Raw genomic sequence first — 6,455 nt, forward strand, 5'->3', positions numbered from 1 at the left:
AAAACGTGTCAGGCGGAGCTTAATGTGGGTAGAGAGTGTGAGGCCCGCAGGCTCCCCGCCCTCGGTATGTGTGTCAAACACATCGGCAGTGTCACCCGAGTGTGGAGGGGGGGTCCCATGTGATTGGACGAGTGTCGATCACGTGATGCAGGAACTGACTCTCGGTGTGAGTCACTCACTACCCACAACTCAGTGAGGGTGAGTGATGGGAGGTGGAGGAGCTGCCGAGTGAGGGAGGCAGCAGCCTCCCTGGTGGTCTAGTGGTTAGGATTCGGCGCTCTCACCGCTGCGGCCCGGGTTCGATTCCCGGTCAGGGAAGAATTCATTTTGCTCTCAGTCCTTGCTGCACTTCAGTGCTGGACTGCTGGTAGTTTCTTGAAAAGTTTGTGTTGTTCAAAATACCTCGCCTTATACCACAGCTGGTAAGGAGCTGGTCTTTCTCAGTGAAGGCACTTGACTTCAGGAGTTAGGAAGTCATGCTGCAGCTTTAGAAAACTCCTTTTAGGCCAAATCTGGTTAATTGGATTCATTTCTGGTCACCCCATTACAGTAAGGATGTGGGGGCTTTGGAGAGGGTGCAGAAGACATTTACGAGGATTAGAGGGCATGAGCTATAAGGAGAGGTTGGACAAACTTGGGTTCCTTTCCCTGGAGCGGCGAAGGCTTAGGGGAGACCGGATAGAGATTTATAAGATTATGAGAGGCACAAACAGCCGGTAGCTTTTTCCCAGAGTTGAAATCTAATACTAGAAGGCAGCATCTATGAAGCGAAATAAACAGTTGACGTTACGGGCCGAGACCCTTCAACAGGACTGGAATGGAAGAGGGCCGATGGCAGAATGAGATGGTGGGGGGAGGTGGAGGAGAAGAAACTGCAGGTGATGGCTGAACCCCCCCTCCCCGTATCTTTTCATTCTGCCTTCTGCCCTCTTCCGTTCCAGTCCTGATGGGACTGTCCTCGCCCTTGTTCTCGAAGGACTCCAACGTCCTCACGCAGTCACCCACTTTCCCAAAAGTGGAGTCAAGTTGCAAAGAGTGAGGGGAATCTTCCTGTGGTCCGATGCTTCACGCCCCCAGCCTCACCCAGAGGCTGCTCGACCCGCTGAGCTCCTCCAGAGGACTGCTGCTCCAGTTTTCCGCGTCCGTCGTCTCTTACGTCTCCACCTTCCGCAAGATTCCTCGCCCTGCAGCTCCCGTCAACAACACCGACGATATTCCACACAGCCGTGGCAGGCGGAATCACCATCGCTGCCAGAGCAGATCGCGGTTAGAACCTCTCCCTAACCATCCTGAAAAAGCCACCCAACCCTGCTGATTACTCGGATTTTTAAAATAACCTTTCTTTCATAGTGTTTCAGCATTCTGATTTTTCATTACCTTCTGTGGTGTAGAGCACAAGGCGAGGCAACTTCAAGGATACAAATACTTAGAATCTAACAGCTGTCCAGCCCTGAAGTGCAGCAAGAGCTGAGAGCAAAAGGAACTGTTCCCTGACCGGGAATCGAACCCGGGCCGCGGCGGTGAGAGCGCCGAATCCTAACCACTAGACCACCAGGGAAGCTGCTGCCTCCCTCACTCGGCAGCTCCCGCACCTCCAAACAGAACAGCACAGCTCAGGAATGTTGGGCGAACTGATTAAACTAGTAATTAGGAGACACGAGATTCTGTAGATGCAGGAATCTGGAGTAACGCACACAAAATGCTGTAGGAACTCAGCAGGTCAGACAACATCTATGGAGGGAAATAAATAGTTGACTATTTGAGTAGAGACCCTTCATCAGGACTGGAACGGGAAAGGGCAGAAGGTAGCAGGAGGGGAACCCACCCATCATCTGCCAGCCTGTATTCCTCCCCCTCCCATTTTATTCTGCCTTCTGCCCTCTTCCTTTCCAGTCCTGACCAAGGGTTTCGGCATGAAATGTCGACTCTTTGCCTCCATAGATGCTACCTGACCTGCTGAGTTCCTCCAGCATTTTAGTGTGCGTTAAACTAGTAATTAAACACCTAAGTAAACAAATCCCTTCTGCCAACACAATATGCACATCCCTCCATTCCCTGCACATCCACATACCTATCGAAGAGCCTCTTAAACACCTCTATCGTATCTGCCTCCACCACCACCCCTGGAAGCACATTCCAGGAACCCATTGCGCAATGTGTAAAGGACTTGCCCCTCACATCTCGTTTGGACATAATCCATCTCATCTTAAATGCATGCCTTCCAGTTATAGATTTCAACCCTGGGAATAAGATCCCGACTGTCCACTCTGTCTGTGCCTCTCGTAATCTTATACACCTCCATCCAGTTTCTCCTCAGCCTCCACTGTTCCAGACAAAACAATCCAAGTTTGTCCAACCTCTCCTTATAACATATACCCTCTAATCCAGACAGCATCCTGGTGAACCTCTTCTGCACCTTCTCTAAACCCACCACATCCTTCCTGTAATGGGGTGACAAGAACTGAATGCAATACACCAGATGCGGCCTGAGCAGAGTTTTCTAAAGCTGCAGCATAACTTCCTGACTCCTGAAGTCAGTGCCCCAACTAAGAAAGACCAGCTCGTTACCAGCTGTGGTATCAGGCGAGGTATATTGAAGGACACAAACTTTTCAAGAAACTGCCTGCAGTCCAGCGCTGAAGTGCAGCGAGGACTGAGAGCAAAAGGAACTGTTCCCTGACCGGGAATCGAACCCGGGCCGCGGCGGTGAGAGCGCCGAATCCTAACCACTAGACCACCAGGGAAGCTGCTGCCTCCCTCACTCGGCAGCTCCTCCACCTCCCGTCACTCACCCTCCCTGACGTTTGTGGGTAGTGAGTGACTCACACCGAGAGTTCGTTCCTGCATCACGTGATCGACTCTCGTCCAATCACATGGGACAACCCCTCTACACTCAGATGACACTGCCGATGTGTTGACAAACAGACCAAGGGCGGCGAGCCTGCGAGCCTCACACTCTCCCCCCACATTAAGCTCTGCCTGACACTTTTTTGCCTATTTACTCAGTACATCTCCATCCTGTTACAGGACACAATGTCCTCATCACAACTTGTCCTCCCACATCGCTTTATATCCTCCGAAACTTGCAAACCTTACATTTCCTTCCCACCTCCTGGTCTGTGATGGGAAGAATGAACAACTCCAGAGGGCCAAGGGCCGATCCCTGGGGCACTCCTCGAGATACATCCCCCCAGCCTGAAAAGGACCCATTTTCATGTGTGTGTGTGTGTGTGTGTGTGTGTGTGTGTGGTCTGCCCCCACCTGAAACAATCTTCATTTATCTCTGAAAGTATCCTTTAATCACAAGACCCAGTGTGCAAGCCTGAACATTCAAGGCAACATGTTCGCCTTTAGTAAGGAAAACCTGGGCAGGACTTGCACAGTGAACGACATGTCCCTAGCAAGTGTTGCAGAGCAGAGAGACTGCGGGGTGCTGGTACACGGTTCTCTGGTAATGGCGACGCAGGTAGACAAGTTGGTTAAGAAGGCATTTGGCACGCTGGCCTTTATCTGTCAGAGTATCAGGTACAAGAGTTGTGATGTCAGGTCTCAGCCGTACAAGACATTGGTGAGACTTGGACCACTTTGTACTAAAATGGATTTTTTTTTAGTTTTATTTGTGTTCTTTCAAGTTGACTTTATTGTCAGGACATAAGTCTATGTCAAATAAAAACTTACTCGCTGCAGCATCACAGGCACGGTGCATAAGATAAGCGGCATTCACAAGAAAAACATAAATTAAGGATAAATTATGCACAATATTTACAAGAAAAAAACCCAAATAAGAAGACCAATTCTCTCCAACCTTCTTGAAATAACCATCCAACACTGCTGATTACCCAGGAGCCTTCAAATAGCCCTTCCTTCATACTTTTTAAAAAAATATTTTGATTCGTTTTAGAACACAGAACAGCACAGCTCAGGAACAGGCTCCACGTCCCACCATGTCGTGCTGAAGTGATTAAACTAGTAATCAGGAGACACAAGAGATTCTGCAGATGCTGCGATCTGAACAAACACACACAAAATGCTGGAGGGAAATAAACAGTTTACGTTTTGAGTCATTACGCTTCATCAGGACTCGAAAGGATGAGGGCAAAAGGTCGCCGGAAGGGAACTCACCCATCACCTGCCAGCCTGTGCTCTCCCCCCTCCCATTTCATTCTGCTTTCTGCCCTCATCCTTTCCAGTCCTGATGAAGGGTTTCGACCCAAAACGTAAACTGTTTATTTCCCCCCGCAAATGCTGCCTGACCAACTGAGTTCCTCCAGCATTTTGTGGGCGTTGCTTCAGAATCCAGCATCTGCAGAATCTCTTGTGTCTCCCAATTAATAGTTTAATTAGTTTGACCCAACATGATGGGAGGTGGGGCTGTTCCTGAGCTGTGCTGTTTTGTGTTCTAAAACAATTCAAAATGTTAAAAAAAAACCATGAGGGAAGGGCTATTTGAAGGCTCCTAGGGTAATCAGCAGGGTTCGATGGTTCTTTCAAGAAGGTTGGAGAGAGGTTGGTGTTCCTATTTGGGTTCTTTCTTGTAAATATTGTGCATAATTTATCCTTAATTTATGTTTTTCAAGAGAATGCTGCTTATTTGATGCAACGTTGCTGTGATGCTGCTGCGAGTAAGTTTTTCATTGCACATAGACTTGTGCATCTGACAATAAACTCAATTTAAAGAACACAATTAGAACAAAAACGAGTCCATTTTAGTACAATGTGGTCCTCGTCTCACCAATATCTTGTACAGCTGAGACCTGACATCACAACTCTTGTCCCCGATACCCTGACTGATGAAGACCAGCGTGCCAAATGCCTTCTTCACCACCCTGTCTAACTGCGTCGCCACTACCGGGCAACCGTGTACCGGCACCCCGAGGTCTCTCAGCTCCACAACACTCGCCAGGGCCCTGTCGTTAACTCTGCGCTGGTTTAACTTCACAAAGGCGACAATGTCTTCTCATGATGAAAGGATATGTTCATAGTTAAATGAAGATTGTTTCAGGTGGGAGCAGACCACACACACAAGAACACCTGTAAATGGGTCCTTTTCAGGCTGGGGGTATGTAACTCGTGGAGTGCCCCAGGGATCGGTTCTTGGCCCTCTAGAATTGTTCACTAATCCCATCACTGACTAGGAGGTAGGAACGAAATGTAAGTTTGCAAGTTTCCGAGGATACAAAGCGAGGTGGGAGGGCACGTTGTGATGTGCACTTTGTGTTCTGTTACGGTGTGGAGATGTACTGAGTGACTGGGCAAAAAGTGTCAGCTTAATGTTGGGAGAGTGTGGGGAGAGAGTGTGAGGCCCGCAGACTCCCCGGCCTGTGGCTGTGTGTCAAACACATCGGCAGTGTCACCAGAGTGTGGAGGGGCAGTCCCATGTGATTGGACGAGAGTCGGTCACGTGATGCAGGAACTAACTCTCGGTGTGAGTCACTCACTCCCCACAAACGTCAGTGAGGGTGAGTGACGGGAGGTGGAGGAGCTGCCGAGTGAGGGAGGCAGCAGCTTCCCTGGTGGTCTAGTGGTTAGGATTCGGCGCTTTCACCGCCGCGGCCCGGGTTCGATTCCCGGTCAGGGAACAGTTCCTTTTGCTCTCAGTCCCTGCTGCACTTCAGTGCTGGACTGCTGGTAGTTTCTCGAAAAGTTTGTGTCCTTGAAAATACTTCGCCTGATACCACAGCTGGTAACGAGCTGGTCTTTCTTCGTCGTGGCACTGACTTCAGGAGTCAGGAAGTTATACTGCAGCTTTAGAAAAGTCTGGTGAGGCCGCACCTGGAGTTTTGCATACAGGAAGGATGTGGGGGCTTTGGAGAGGGTGCAGAAGAGGCTTACCTGGATTAGAGGGCATGTGCTATGAGGAGAGGTTGGACAAACTTTCGTTGCTTTCTCTGGAGCGGCGGAGGCTGAGGAGAGACGATAGATGTTTATAAAATTATGAGAGGAATAAACAGAGTAAACACCAGTATCTTTCTCCCCAGGTTCGAAATCTCTAATACTCGACTGCTTGCATACTGTTTAATACTCGAGTGCTTGCCTTTAAGGTGGGAGGGAGAAAGTTCAAAGGAGATGTGTGCGGCAAGTTTTTTACACAGAGCGTGGTGGGTGCCTGGAATGTGTTGCCAGGGGTGGTGGTGGAGGCAGATATGATCGTGGTGCTGATGAGGATCTTCGATTGCCAGATGAATGTGTAGGGAATGGAGGAATAAGGGCCATATACAGGCAGAAGGGGTTCCGTGTCATTAGCTGAATTAGTTCAGCACAACATAATTGGCCGAAGGGCCTGTTCCTGTGCTGTAATGTTCTGTGTTCTGTAATCTCCCCTGCACAAAACCATGCTGACTCCCCCCACTCACTCCCTGCCTCTCCAAATGAACATCAATCCTGTCCCTGAGGACTTTCTCCAGTAATTTCCCCACCACTGACGTAAGGCTCACCGGCCTGGCTTATCCCTACAG

At 49.5% G+C, this 6,455-nt stretch overlaps 4 non-coding genes across 4 annotated transcripts; 2 read left to right on the forward strand and 2 right to left on the reverse strand.

The window, feature by feature from the left end:
* The first annotated feature begins 246 nt into the window (after positions 1 to 246).
* Positions 247 to 318, forward strand: trnae-cuc (transfer RNA glutamic acid (anticodon CUC)). Its single transcript has one exon. It is a non-coding gene; the product is annotated as a tRNA-Glu (tRNA).
* A 1,168-nt stretch (positions 319 to 1,486) lies between these two features.
* On the reverse strand, positions 1,487 to 1,558 carry trnae-cuc (transfer RNA glutamic acid (anticodon CUC)). Its single transcript has one exon. It is a non-coding gene; the product is annotated as a tRNA-Glu (tRNA).
* A 1,114-nt stretch (positions 1,559 to 2,672) lies between these two features.
* trnae-cuc (transfer RNA glutamic acid (anticodon CUC)) lies at positions 2,673 to 2,744 on the reverse strand. Its single transcript has one exon. It is a non-coding gene; the product is annotated as a tRNA-Glu (tRNA).
* Positions 2,745 to 5,507: 2,763 nt separating this feature from the next.
* Positions 5,508 to 5,579, forward strand: trnae-uuc (transfer RNA glutamic acid (anticodon UUC)). Its single transcript has one exon. It is a non-coding gene; the product is annotated as a tRNA-Glu (tRNA).
* The last annotated feature ends 876 nt before the right edge of the window (positions 5,580 to 6,455 follow it).

This window comes from Pristis pectinata, chromosome 37, assembly GCF_009764475.1.
Source record: "Pristis pectinata isolate sPriPec2 chromosome 37, sPriPec2.1.pri, whole genome shotgun sequence".
Lineage (NCBI taxonomy): Eukaryota > Metazoa > Chordata > Chondrichthyes > Rhinopristiformes > Pristidae > Pristis > Pristis pectinata.